This window comes from Pogona vitticeps, chromosome 1 (assembly GCF_051106095.1).
Source record: "Pogona vitticeps strain Pit_001003342236 chromosome 1, PviZW2.1, whole genome shotgun sequence".
Classification (NCBI taxonomy): domain Eukaryota; kingdom Metazoa; phylum Chordata; class Lepidosauria; order Squamata; family Agamidae; genus Pogona; species Pogona vitticeps.
The window spans coordinates 83,699,863-83,715,009 of record NC_135783.1 but is presented as its reverse complement, the minus strand read 5'-3'; the positions used below and the strand labels follow the sequence as shown (position 1 = coordinate 83,715,009).

At 40.8% G+C, this 15,147-nt stretch overlaps 1 long non-coding RNA gene across 1 annotated transcript; it reads left to right on the top strand.

Moving 5' to 3' along the window:
• Positions 1 to 4,387: 4,387 nt before the first annotated feature.
• On the top strand, positions 4,388 to 14,365 carry LOC144585970 (uncharacterized). Its single transcript, XR_013540623.1, has 2 exons — positions 4,388 to 4,568; positions 8,668 to 14,365. It is a non-coding gene; the product is annotated as an uncharacterized LOC144585970 (long non-coding RNA).
• Positions 14,366 to 15,147: the final 782 nt, after the last annotated feature.

The following is a 15,147-nucleotide window of genomic DNA, read 5'->3' as shown; positions in this document are numbered from 1 at the left end:
GATGAGACTCTCAACTCGGAAGGTGTCCAACATGCTAATGAGGAGGAGTGGAAGACAAGAACAAGTAGCTCCAGAGCTAATGAAGTGGTTGAGCCAACGCCGAAAGGACGCTCAGCTGTGGATGCCCCTGGAAGTGAAAGGAAAGTCTGATGAGACAAAGAAAAAGACGGCATAGGAACCTGTAATGTAAAGTAATGTAAGATCTATGAAGCTTGGGAAGCTGGATGTGGTCAAACAGGAGATGGCAAGAATAAACATTGACATCCTGGGTGTGAGTGAACTAAAATAGACGGGAATGGGTGAATTCAATTGAAATGATTATCATATTTACTATTGTGGGCAAGAATCTCATAGAAGAAATGGAGTAGCTCTCATACTCAACAAAAGAGTTGGAAAAGCTGTACTGGGATACAGTCTCAAAAATGATAGAATGATTTCAATACGAACCCGAGGCAGACTTTTCAACATCACAGTAAACCAAGTTTATGCACCAACCACTGATGCTGAAGAAGCATAAATTGACCAATTTTATGAAGATTTACAACACCTTCTAGAACTGACACCAAAGAAAGATGTTCTTTTCATTATAAGGGACTGGAATGCTAAAGTAGGGAGTCAAGAGAAAAAAAGGAACAACAGGGAAGTTTGGCCTTGGAGTTCAAAACGAAGCAGGGCAAAGGCTAATAGAGTTTTGTCAAGAGAACGAGCTGGTCATCACAAACACTCTTTTCCAACAACACAAGAGGTGACTCTACCCATGGATATCACCAGATGGGCAATACTGAAATCAGATTGATTATGTTCTCTGCAGCCAAAGATGGAGAATACAGTCAGTAAAAACAAGACCTGGAGCTGATTGTGGCTCTGAGCATCAGCTTCTTATAGAACAACTCAAGCTTAAACTGAAGAGAGTAGGAAAAATCACTGGGCTAGTCAGGTATAAGCTAAACCAGATCCTTTTTGAATACACAGTGGAAGTGAAGAACAGATTTAAGGAACTCAATTTAGTGGATAGAGTGCCTGAGGAACTATGGATGGAAACTCATAACATTGTACAGGAGGCAGCAACAAAAACCATCCCAAAGAAAAGGATATGCAAGAAAGCACAGTGGCTGTCCAACGAGACCTTACAAATAGCAGAGAAGAGAAGGCAAACAAAATGCAAGGGAGATAGAGAAAGGTACAGAAAATGGAATGCAGACTTCCAAAGAATAGCAAGGACAGACAATGAACAGTGCAAAGAAATAGAGGAAAATAACAGAAAGGGAAAAACCAGAGATCTGTTCAAGAAAATTGGAGATGTTAAAGAATATTTTGTGCAAAGATGGACATGATAAAGGACAAAAATGATAAGGATCTAACAGAAGCAGAAGACATCAAGAAGAGGTGGCAAGAATGCACAGAAGAATCTGGATGTTATGGACAATCCAGTTAGTGTGGTTGCTGACCTTGAGCCAGACATCCTGGAGAGTGAAGTCAAGTGGGCCTTAGAAAGCTTGTCTAACAACAAGGCCAATGGAGGTGACGACATTCTAGCTGAACTATTTAAAATCTTAAAAGATGACGCTGTTAAGATGTTACACTCAATATGCCAGCGAGTTTGGAAAACTCAGTAGTGGCCAGAGAATTGGAAAAGATCAGTCTATATCCCAAACCCAAAGAAGGGCAGTGCCAAAGAATGCTCCAACTACCGTACAATTGCACTCATTTCACATGCTAGCAAGGTTATGCTCAAAATCCTACAAGGTAGGCTTCAGTAGTATGTGGACCGAGAACTCCCAGAAGTACAAGTAGGATTTTGAAGGGGAAGAGGAACTAGAGGCCAAATTGCTAACATGTGCTAGATTATGGAGAAAGCCAGAGAGTTCCAGAAAAATATCTACTTCTGCTTCATTGACTACGCAAAAGCCTTTGACTCTGTGGACCACAGTCAAACTATGGCAAGTTCTAAAGAAATGGGAGTGCCTGACCACCTTATCTATCACCTGAGAAATCTCTATGTGGGACAGGAAGTAACAGTTAGAATTGGATATGGAACAACTGATTGGTTCAAAATTGGGAAAGGAGTACGACAAGGCTGTATATTGTATCCCTGCTTATTTATATGCAGAATACCTCATGTCAAAGGCTGGACTGGAGGAATCCCAAGCCAGAATTAAGACTGCTGGAAGAAATATCAACAACCTCAGATTTGCAGATGATACCACTCTGATGGCAGAAGGTGAGGAGGAATTAAAGAACCTCTTAATGAGGGAGAAAGAGGAGAGCACCAAAAAAGGTCTGAAGCTCAAGATCAAAAAAACTAAGATCATGGCCACTGGTCCCATCACCTCCTGGCAAATAGAAGGAGACTATGGAGGCAGTGACAGATTTTACATTCTTGGGCTCCATGATCACTGCAGATGGTGACAGCAGCCATGAAATTAAAAGAGGCATGCTTCTTGGGAGGAAAGTGATGACAAACCTCAACAGCATCTTAAAAAGCAGAGACATCACCTTGCCAACAAAGCCCCGCATAGTCAAAGCTATGGTTTTTCCAGCGGCAATGTATGGAAGTGAGAGCTGGACCACAAAGAAGGCTGACTGCCGAAGAATTGATGCTTTTGAATTGTGGTGCTGGAGAAGGCTCTTGAGAGTCCCCTGGACTGCAAGGAGTTCAAACCTATCCATTTTGAAGGAAATCAAGTCTGAGTGCTCACTGGAAGTACAGATCCTGAAGCTGGGGCTCCAATACTTTGGCCATCTGATGAGAAGAGAAGACTCCCTGGAAAAGACCCTGATGTTGGGAAAATGTGAAGGCAAGAGGAAAAGGGGACGACAGTGGACAAGATGGTTGGACAGTGTCATTGAAGCAACCAACATGAATTTAACCCAACTCCAGGACGCAGTGGAAGACAGAAGGGCCTGGCGTGCTCTGGTCCAGCACGGGGTCACAAAGAGATGGACACGACTTAATGACTAAACAACAACAACAACAATAATGACAGAGTCCCACAGGTCCTGATGTGAGTGCACAAACCAGAAATTCCGTTCAATTCAACTTTATTAACAAAACCAGCCCTGTAACATACCATATGTCAACCATCTGTGAACCTTCCATTCTTCATCAAAGTACACCAGATTCACATCTGTTCCCAGGTTTGAGATTGGTGAGTGGTTACTTGCCCCTCCCCTAATTTTCCATCAATGGGTTGAGTCCTACTAGTGTCCTTACAACTGTCCATGGCCACAGCGTGCAGTCCACCAACCCCAAATGACAAGCCCCTCAGCTTCTAGGTGCCAGAGTTGTCCAAACTATCTTTGCCCTTTCCAATTCCAAAGTTTTATCAGAGTGTGTGGGGGGTGCCTTTGGCTCAGGGTCAACAGCAGGTTGATTGCACTGCTATTGCACTATGGGATCCCTTGGCCAACTAAGGCCACTCTGCAGCCTGCATCCAGGTTTCTCCTTTCTCCCCTTCCTCTGCCTCTATAATGCTCTGCTACCACATGCCTTCATCGCCTCTAACTGTTCCTCACTTTGATTCATCCTCCCTACACTTTATACCTTCACTTCCCCCTCCTCTCCCAATGCTACGGTGTCCTCCATTTCTATAGGCAACTCTGGTGGGGTCATTGTGGGGTGATCTTCCAGGGATAATGTAGCCCCAGGAAGGTTACCCTGGGCTTAACTGGTGTGGAAGACACAGGGGTCAGCCCAGCATCAGGGCCTTCTGGGACTCCTTTACAGTGTGTTTTTTCTCTCTCCAGCAATCAGTTTGCTTGCTTGCAATTATTGGAAGGGAATGAATGCAGGGAAATTAATGTGATATGTCTGCAATGAGTTGGAAAAAAAGCACAATTTTTGTGGTAATTTGGTCCTTGTGCTCTGGACTGTGCCACATTCTGTGTTGTACCTACTGTGGGAACTCTTGTGTTGGTCCAAATACTTTGCATGCTTTACTAAGCTCTCAGATTTCATGTTGGTAAAACAAAATGAATAAAATAAGTCTTTCAGTCCTTCCTGTACTTTCACTGTCTTTAGGAAAATAATACCTGGGCCAGAGAACCAAGGTTTCTGAAAAGAGGCAGACAGACAGACAGGAAAAAACCCAAGGTCATTCATTTCTGGGGTAGCTTTTGTTCTTTGCACAGTTTAAAGAAAATGCCAAAACATTTCTAGATGTAACAAATGAAATGCAAAACTCTAGTCCATAAATATGCTGAGTAATCACAACTGCACATTCATTAGTTTCCCCCACAATTTTTTCTATAGTTAAGCATACAAATATTTCTTGCAAATATAGATTGCATGAATCTCTGTTTGGAGGTCCGGCCCAATTCGTTGCTGAATTCGCACAGGAGTTGTGCAGGCATGGTGCCCTCTCCTCTTCCCTGCATGCTCACCCATTGCTTGGGTGACACACACTTCCCTCCCTGCCTCTTCAATGTGACTACGCACTCACTTTTTTTCAGTGTCTCTTCCCTTTTCTGCCTTCTCTGTCAGCCGCCCACGCAGTCCCTGCTCTGCCTCTTTGTCTCAGTGGATGGCTGACAGAGAAGGCAGAAGAGGGAAGAGCATGCTGCAAAAGGTGAGTGGATAGTCATGCTGGCAAGGTGGGGAGGGAAGCGCATGTTGCCTGAGGAATGGGCAAGCATGCAGGGAGGCACCATGCCTGCACAGTACCTATTTGAGTGTGGCTACGAATTGAGCCAGACCTCTGAACTGATGTTTGTGCCCATCTCTAGTTGAAAATATCCTTATCTCTCCACCTATATTGGCAGGAGGACTCTGCATGCTTCTTCCTGTGCTACTCTTTTAATATCTTTGCCAGATCCTTAATGGATATCTCTAAGAAACCAAGATTGATCAGATTTGGGGATTAGAGGGCCTATATTGTAGAATGTCTGATGAATTCCCTGCTCACTTAGCCATCTGTAACACATCACAGTATGGCATGGTGGAGGGAAAACAAAAACAACCACTGTTCTGGGAGCTTTAGGAGAGTAAGTTTTTAGAGCCTTCCCCTTTGCCATTTGCCCTTCTGTACACTAGCTGTCACAAAGAGCCGGACACAACTTAATGACTAAACAACAACACTAGCTGTCCAACCATCTCATCCTCTGTCATCCCCTTCTCCTCTTGCCTTCACACTTTCCCAACATCAGGGTATTTTCCAAGGAGTCTTCTCTTCCCATCAGATGGCCAAAATATTGGAGCCCCATCTTCAGGATCTGTACTTCCAGTGAGCACTCAGACTTGATTTCCTTCAAAATGGATAGGTTTAAACTCCTTGCAGTCCAGGGGACTCTCAAGAGTCTCTTCCAGCACCACAATTCAAAAGCAACAATTCTTTGGCGTTCAGCTTTCTTTATGGTCCAGCTCTCACTTCCATATATTGCTACTGGAAAAACCATAGCTTTGACTATGCGGACCTTTGTTGGCAAGGTGATGTCTCTGCTTTTTAAGATGCTGTTGAGGTTTGTCATTGCTTTCCTCCCAAGAAGCAGGCCTCTTTTAATTTTGTGGCTGCTGTCACCATCTGCAGTGATCATGGAGCCCAAGAAAGTAAAATCTGTCACTGCCTCCATATAGTCTCCTTCTATTTGCCAGGAGGTGATGGGACCAGTGGCCATGATCTTAGTTTTTTTGATCTTGAGCTTCAGACCTTTTTTGGTGCTCTCCTCTTTCACCCTCATTAAGAGGTTCTTTAATTCCTCCTCACTTTCTGCCATCAGAGTGGTATCATCTGCAAATCTGAGGTTCTTGATATTTCTTCCAGCAGTCTTAACTCTGGCTTGGGATTCCTACAGTCCAGCCCTTCGCATGATGTATTCTGAATATAAATTAAATAGGAAGGTAGACAATATACAGCTATATTTAGATTAAAAACATCTACTTTATAGTCCCATGTTAATATTGCATATGACAATGATAGTGTTCTCATTCTGTATGTTCATGCTTAGTTATTTATACTATGGGGTAGAGCTCTGTTGAGCTCTATTGTAGTGCAAGCATCTATACATGGAGTTCTTATTTGATTGCTGCTTTGCTGTCATACAAGCATATAATGCTTCATTGGGAGCAAGAGAGCTTCCTCTTGTGCAAGTTAGTACAGGGTACCATCATGTACATGCCTTGCAGAAGCACAACTACTCATGAAATGGACCTTGGTTGAAGAGAACATGATTCTGTTGAACTTTTGCATTCATAATTCTGTTGCAAATCTCAGCACACAATGCTTCATTGAGCATCACTATAAGAAGCCTTGCAGCTCTAGTTTCAAGCCATTGCTCTGACAGTGGGAAAGGAACATGTTGTCTTCCGTTAATTTATTTATTTAAGGTCAAAGACCAAATAAATTTGTTAGCTATGTTATTGTTTGGTTTCCTGTTGTGAGCTCTTCTAGGATTCTTGGAAGGAAGAGTGGATACTGAATGGTGTAAATAAATAGGTCTGCTAATTAGATAGCTGGGTCAGGTGAGACAAGCAGGAAGCAACTGTCCTTTAGTCATGTTACTGTAAGTATCACTGTGGTTAAAAGGGGGAAACTGGCTGAACTGGCTGAACTGTTGAATTAAAAACAGTTGGGAAAGCTTAGTGGAAAAACACACATGCAGACCACATCAGTGATAATGCACTGCATCAGGCTTCCTTTCAAAACATCTAATGAGCACAGCGGGAGCCACAGCAAAATAAACTTCCTAACGGAGATATATTTTAGGGCAGGACTACTTGTCCAGTGGTCAGTCATGATCTCAATGAGTTCAGCAGGGCACTTGCTGTGTACATGTTCCCTCAGACTGTAGTGATGTCTGGATATTTCCAGAGATCATATTTTCTGAATTTTAAGCCTACTGATTGTGTACGTGTCACAGGAAGAAATCATTTCCATGTTCATGTCCTCTTAGTAAATCCAAACAATAAAGGCTGCACGTTCAAGGATGAGTAATTTGGAAACTTACTGGACTAAGACATTTTGCCACCTGAGGCAAGCAACAAATATCCTTCCACCAACCACTATGCCACATTACAGAACACTTAAAGCCAGATGTGTTATTTTGGTTTCTGAGGCAGAAAATTTCACAGGGACCTCCCCTTGCTACCTTGCAGTATAATAATAACAAAACCATTTGCTGCTCTTTTGTGACAATAAATCTGCTGCCTGTGGGGGCCACCTCACTCAGCCAAATGGTATATCAACCAGGGCTGAAACTGCAGTGGTTGCAGGAAGGCCTATTTTGTGCAATAATTCTTGTTTACTGGTTGGTTTAATGTTATAGCACAAACCCAGCTCAGGGAAGCTACTAGGTAAAAAAAAAAAAAGGAGATCTAAAAACAAGCTAGAGCAGTGTATTCTTGGCAAATGTCAAAAGATTGCAGATATGGTATGATGCGGTTGGAAAGCTCCAAAGGATAAAGAACCATCTCCGTGTACACTGAAGCTAAGCTCTGACACTCAAGGAAGAAGCCCTGTTAAATTCAGTGGAACTGACTTCCAAATGCACCCTCATAAGAGTGTGTTACTGACCTCTGTTTAGGCTGTTAAATACTTGAAGATATTGTAAAGCAATATTTCTTTATTTTTTGCAATTTTTAAGAGAAAATTAAAGGTATTTTCTACAGTTTCTTTATTGTTTATTACATTTATGCCTCACATTTCCACTAAAAAAATGTTCAAGGCTAGTTCCAACATATCTGGAACTCTCTGATTGCCCTTTGGTCAAAACAATGCAATTAGTTTGTCTGTTTGCTAAGCGCATGTGCACATAATACTTACAATGTGGGGAGATTACCTATATTTCTACAGAAAAGTTTTTAGAAACCCCAAGCCTCTCTGTTTTTATCATATGCTCCCAGACTTCCAAAATGATGCAGAATAAACATTTAGAGATTCCTATATTCCTCTGTATGCCTGGTCAACAAGAAGTCCCACTGACTTTAATGCATGTATTCCCAAATGGGTGGAATATTAATCCAGCACACTCCTATGCACGTCTGCTCAGAGATATGTCCCACTGAGTATGAGTCCACTTACTTTCAGAAAGAAAAATATAGGATCACTCTAAATGAGGGATGGACAGCCTGTGATCTGCATGGGCCACCACTGCCACCCCTGCCCCAGCTCCCCAACACTCCCTATTTTTTAAAAAAATGATAAAAATGTCCCATCTGTCCTTAGGAGGTATGGTTGACAATTTTGTTACGCTTCCCCCCCCCCCCCCCCGCAAATGACTGTGAAGCAGTAATGGTGAAATACAATTCGAACATGTCACTTTGTTCGAAGCCCTTATTAGGATGGCTATAAACCTGAGGCAATTTGATAGCATATAAGAGCAACAGCAACAACAGAGGGTATAAGGGGGCTTTTTCAGTCTGTGTGTGCATTTTTTTAAACTATGTTTGGTGTAGAATTTTTATTGTTTTCCTTCAGGAAATGGTGTTTTTTTATGGTGGACCGTGATGGAAGCTGGGGCAGCTCATGCCACCATTTTCTGTTGCGGCAGGAGGTTTCCCAAAAGTGGTAGCTTCTTTCTGTGCTTGGCTGCCCTTGGCCAATGGGAAAGCCAGGACTGAGCCATGTCTGGGTGAAGTGACTATATAAAATAACGTGTTTTTTATTTAAAAAAATGCAATGATACCCACAGGCTAGGTTCAAGAGCATACTCAGCTACTGTTTTTTTTTGCAGGGCTGCTACCGAAGAAGAGTTGAGGTGGACAGCACAGAGAATGGCACCGTCAGCAAGAGGCCACATGGTCAGGAGACACAGTTACTGCAAACAACCACACTATTCCACATCCCAATAAGTGTGGTATGTCCAAAGAGGTGACTGGCAGCAGCCATGTTTTGCTCAGCCAGGCACAGACAGTGCAGGAGGTGTCAGAGACGGTGGAGCATCTTGGAGCACAGCCATCAGCTAGAGAAGCCCAGACTCTCTGGACACAGTGGCTTGAGAAGCCTCTTCCCCCCCCCAACCCCCACCAGGACCACGGCAATGAAGAAAAGGGAAGAAAGTGGGCAGACTAGCATTGAAAACATTTTTTCAAACATTCATATATAAGCGATTTTTCAAATATCTGCCAGACTGTGTGTAAAATTCTATTTCATGTTAGTTACTTCCCTCTGGTACTTTTTCTTTTTCTAATAGACACATCTATTTGTTCTAAACTGCACGTCTCCATGAGCAATTTGACTTCTCCCTTTGGTCACTTTCAGCCCCAAAACAAGCTAACTGATAAAGAGCTGATTTACCTGAAATTTATTTTATGGATTCTGGTCCACAGCAATGTGGACTGTATGATTAATTTTAGCAGATGGGTCTTTCAGGTGGTTTAGGCATGCTATGAATGTGGCTGGCACATTGCAAAAGGAACAGGATGCATGCTTTCAGATATCTAATATTACATGCACATGATTAGTGTGGTCCACATGTTCTTTGCAAGAGGTTGGTGCCGTCTTGATGTGGCGTGGGCCTCACTGATGTGGTTTGCCAGATGAATGTTTCCCATTTGTTTTTGTTCAAGGAGGGGTCAATCTGGAGCTCTTTTCAGCCCAAACGGCTGTATAATCACCACCGCTAGGAGTTTCTGATGAGATCTTAGCATATTACCAACAGCGTGAGACAGACATTTTAGAAATAGCCAGTCCTTGAAGAACTACTAAAAGTCCGAGGGCTTTTTTTTAATGGCAGGGGGGCACTTCAATGTTCACCTGAGTCCCAGAAGAAACGACCACCCACCTGAAGAGTGAAATGACTGCTTAAAAAAAAAAATCTGTTGAAATCAGGTGAAAATGCTGGTGTTTTGCCAGCGCCAGCTGCGATGAAAAGCACCCTACCTGACTGAATTCCCATCTTTATTATTTTTGTGGGAAGATGAGTCGAAATGAACGTGAATTGGTAACTGTGTAAGCGGAGTCCTTTTCAAAGAGGCATTTCTTTCCCACTGGTAGCTTGCTTGCTGAAAACGTACAAAGAAAATGTCTGTTGGAGCGAAAAACACGGAACAGGGTCCATGTGATGTGATATTTTGATTCCCCCCACAAGGAAAGAGAAGTGAAAGAATTAACCCCCTGAATGTTTCCTGAGTTTTGCTTCCCCCCCTCCTCTTTAATGAGTTGCTTGGAATGTTTATGCAGTTGGCTTTTAATCCATTGACAAGCATCTCTCTTCGTCTTCTGCACCACAGAGTGGCCAGGATCCAAAGGACAGCACAGGTCACATGCCAAAGGGGGATTTGAGCCTGTATTTCTTAAAAATCCATTAAAGATCTGTTCAAAAGCCATGTGTGCTGTTGCCTAAGGATCTACTCTTCAGATGGGAGAGAAAATGTTGAACCAGACATGCTTAAACCTGTTGGCATCCTTAAACTTGCAGTTTGGATCTTGGTTGAATGAATTCCCAATGTCACTTTTCTTCTGTAATGCCCTTTCCTCACTGATGAAAATTTACCAGTGGAGGGGTGTCCCCATGCTGTTTTGCACTTCTAGTGTTTAAAAACAGCCCCTTAAACATCTATTTCCCCTACAAAACATCTGTGATTTGCATAAAATAATTACTTTTAAAAAATAATTTTATTTTTTTTAAATTTCCAAAACAAATCCAAGAATACAAAATGCTTACTAATACAATCTAAAACACAGTGCACCCCCATATCCACGGGACCCTTTGGAGAAATACTTTTATTGCGAATCTCCTTTCCAAAATTGTATTGATTGTTGCTCAGAGTCTTTCCCCTTTCCTTTCACTAATACAAATTCAATAAATCTACCCCAAATAGCATAAAAATATTTAAACTTATTTCCCCTCTTTTCATCTTAAGTTCAGTAGTCAATTTATCATTTAACACAATGTTCCATACTTCATTATACCAATCTTCTAATTTAATATCATTTTTATCTTTCCAGAATCTAGCTATTAATATTCTAGCATTTGTCATAAAATTAGAAGTCAGTTCCTTTGAGCAATAATCAAGTTCTATCTTATCAAAAATTGACAGCAAAGCAATTTTAACGTTAAGTTATTTCCTTAAAATCAATTTCCAAAATTTCTGAATCAATTTACACTCCCACCAGATATGATAATACGTGCCAATTTCTTCATCATATTTCCAACAGGCCTTAGAATAGTCTGAATTTATTATGTTCAGTTTCACCTGAGTCATGTACCACCTTAAACTAATTTTATTTTTTCCCCCTTTATTCTTACTGACATTAATCTTAAAACTCTTATCTTCCAAATTTTTGTCCAATCCTCTGTTTTAATTTCTGTCTTTAAAGCATGTTCCCAAATTTATTTCAAACCCTCTATTTCAGTCTCTTTTTCCTCTTGTTCCAAAATTAGGTTATAAATTCTACTTACTAATCACTTCCTCAAAGCATCTTTCTGCATGTCTTCATGTGATGATAGAAATTGTTCATACTTAGTACATGCTCTACATTTGCCATTTGTCCAACTATCTAATTGGGTATAATTATACCATGATAGTTTATTAGTTTGAAGTTTAACTATAATCTGATCCTTCGATCTCATTTTAATCATCCAATCCTTCAGTTTGGCAACTTTTTAATCTTTAAACAAATCAGCTAAACCCTTCAAGTTTTCTGGGAAATTTTCTATTTCGGTCACACATTTGATGGTAAGGGGGCAAAGTTTATTTATGATACCAATACATTGTTTACTAGTTCTTACACTTATATTATCATGGTATGTATAGAGTGTTGGTAACTTATAAACTTTATAGAAAGAGCAGCAGTATTAGAACAGAACTGAGCTATCTGCTGGGCCAGTCAACTCACCTCAAAAACAGGGTGGGAGGTCCTGGTCTTGCAGCTGGAGCCTACTGTTCTTTCATTGATCTCACTGGTCTCTGTGATAACTTTATCTATTCTTCCTTGTGCGTAGTTGGAAAGAGTGTGTTTGTTTAATGCACTTGTGTACATTTAAAGAAATGCCAAATTTAGGATTCCAGGTGAGGCAAACACACCACTTTGCCTCCACCAGTCCTCTGATTTTTAAGTTGTTTGTCTCTGTCAGGAACAGAAATAAGAGAGAGAGAGGGAGCATACTTAAGACTTAAGGAAGAAAAAGTTCTGTGCAATAGTTATGCACAGAAGTTTGTAGATTAATGGTTCCCTGAAGAATTAAACTCAGCTTTTTCCTAATGGTTATCCTGTAAATTATGAGAGAACTACAGAAGCTTTTTCAGTGTTGATTTTACAGAAACTTGAGGGTTACAAAAGTTAGTTAGGAAGGACAGTTGTTAAACTGAAAAACAAGATGATGTGTTGTCTCACTTAGTCCTGGGATAAATTAGCTGTGGAGATTGTGCTGTAGAAGGCCATGCTGTTTGAAATGCATTTTTCTCTGTTCTCTGGCTGCATTCTGTAAAAACTCTAGTAGGACTTTCTCCTTCCTTTCTCATGAGAACATTTAAGTAATATCGCTATGGAGCTGAAATTAAGCTGGAGTCCTTCCTTCCTTTGTATGTGTTCTTTTGCACTTTTTAGAGGTGTCAGGTTGGATTGCTCTACCCTGTTTCGTTCTTAGTTGGGTTCTTCTAAAAAGCCTATAGTGGCTAAATCCTTTGAGTTTCACAAAAACAGTGGTCATTATCAAGATGTTGTCATTCTGTGGAATTTTCTTGAGCTACTTCATCTACATCAGGGCCATTCGTTTAATAGGCTGTATCTAAGGGATCTTGTAGCTGATTTTGCATCCTTTTCTTTGAATTGCCAACTTTTCAATAGCCTTAGAGAAACAGCTGAATTACTGGCCAGAGATGATTTGGTTTAGCAGCACAGAAGGATCCGTGACAGACCTCCAAGGAGCTTCTTCCACAACTTTCCTGCCAATTGGACTGTCTATGATACATTCTTGTTGAAGCTTGAGACCACACTCATGTTCTGAAAGCTCTTTCAGCAATTTCAAACCAAGCTTGTCCTGAGTTTTATGTGCCATAGTACAGGAAGCAAGTTTTTTTTTAATGTGTTGGAGTAGGCTTGTTTCTGCAGACAGAAGCATGCAAAAGAACTGCTGCAAAAGAAACTCCAAAGATACACAGGTAATATACTTTCACCATCTTTTCTTGAGGGAGTATTAAGATATGTAATGAGCCCAATGCAACTTATGTGGTCATCCTAAATAGTGGTCGAAGCATTTAAAATACCAGGTTATTAATTCAAATATATACATATGAACAATGTACAAATTATCCTACAAATGAATTCAGAGTTGGCAGAGGAAAATATATCATAAACAGCAGTGCTCATACTTCATAAACAGCTACACTGTTAGCTAGCTCCATGGGTGGCCTGAGGTTCAGAGGTGAGAGAAATGCCAAAATGCGCAACATAAGGGCAAACGAAATGCCATAGAAGTCTATAGGGCAACTACTCTGACCATATTGTGTCTAAGGGCTATAGCAAGAGATGGCAAAATGACTTTTAGTTTCTGTGATAGAAGATGCCAATGGTAACTTGCCAAAGTTGGTACACCTTGTCAACACTAAACAATTGACAGTTTGTAATTATTGTATCTTCCAAATCTCTTACCTGAAGCAAACTTCTTCACCTTGCTTAGTCCACTAAAATATCTGCATCAAAATAGGCAATCAGACATTTTCCCTAATGGATTGATACTATGAGAGGATATTTCCTAGAAGGAGAAATGGAAGCAGTTCTGCTGAGAGAATAGGTTTTTCATGCTTCTTCCTTCCTCATTTATTACCTGGAATAGGTATTCCATCAAGCTGCAACAGAGAGAGGGATGAGAAGCAGGGCCATCCAGCAACCCTGCTGAGAAGCAAGAGCCATTTGACTCTTCTCCTTGAACTGTTTCCTTTCCGGATGGTCCTTATCAAAATTACTGTATACCTTTAAAAACTGGAGCCTAGGATCACTTGTTTTCCTCTTCCTTCCTTGCCCCCCCCTTTTCCTTTTTTTCTGCAGTGTCTTTAAAATGGTAAACCTAAAGGCAAGGCCCTCTTTTTTATTTGATGTTCTATCTGAAAGTTACTTTTGTGGAAGAGTAGAGTAAAATGCTTTTAAATAAATAAATCCTTCTAAATGTACTGCAGTAAAACTTCTGAGTAACCACTGAAATCCTGTTGACGCATGAACTTATGGAAGTGTGCATGGCATTATGCTCAAGCAATATGTGTTGTGCAATTTGATAGCATAACTGATCACTTACTGAATAGTGCAACAGTCATGCAACGTGTCTGCAAAGCTGGTTCATGAATACTGTTTCTGCCTTGGGACATTTTTCTTCACTACTTGTGCAATTTCAAGTTACATGGGCATAGCTGTGGAACAAGATTCCAACCACTGCCATCTTTAATATGTCATTTTTGCATTGTTTAGACAGTCTTATTGACATGAGGAGAAAATTATAAAATCTTGCAAGATTCTTCATCTCCAACCAAGAGCGAGACAAGGATTCAAATATCTGTGCAATTTGCACAAAATGTCTCTAATATTCTTTTCATTTAGGAAGCAAAGCAAATACATACATTAAACAAAGAATGAGCTGACTGTGAAGAAAGATGGAAACAAACTATTTGGCACATTAAATTCTTAAACAAAGCTGCACTCATCCTTGTTTTGGACTGTTATGCCATGCACTCCGTTTTTGTAATTGTGCAATTTTGTGCTGTTTTCATTTCACAGTTTTGTGCAAAAGGAGTCATTCTTACCAATATAAGAACTTTATTGAGTGTGCAAGGAAATTCCTCACTATCCTTGCTGGCAATGAGAAGCATGTCATAGTTTCTTGACCTTGCATGTGACAATGAGACTTGTGAGGAGTTATATCTGTGTTTGTCATGTATGCTTGCTTTCTACACAATGCAGTTTGTTACACTGTTGGATCTTCTTCCAGAGCTGATGAAACTACTTAGTTATATGAAAGAACAATAAGAGCAGCCCAAATGACAGCAGGAACAGTAACCTGTAAACTGTCAATGTGAATGCAAATTGCAGCCTTTGAGGAAAGAAACAAGCCACTCTTTGATGATGGGGGTATGGTATGCCAACTTTACAGCTATTTTCCAGAGATAAATGGGTGTCTGGAAAGGAGTGTCTGTGAAAACATTCTTCTGCTGATTATCTCACTGTCTTGAAGGAGCAGGATAGAGACAGGAAGGAAATATTCACCAAGCATCAAAACACT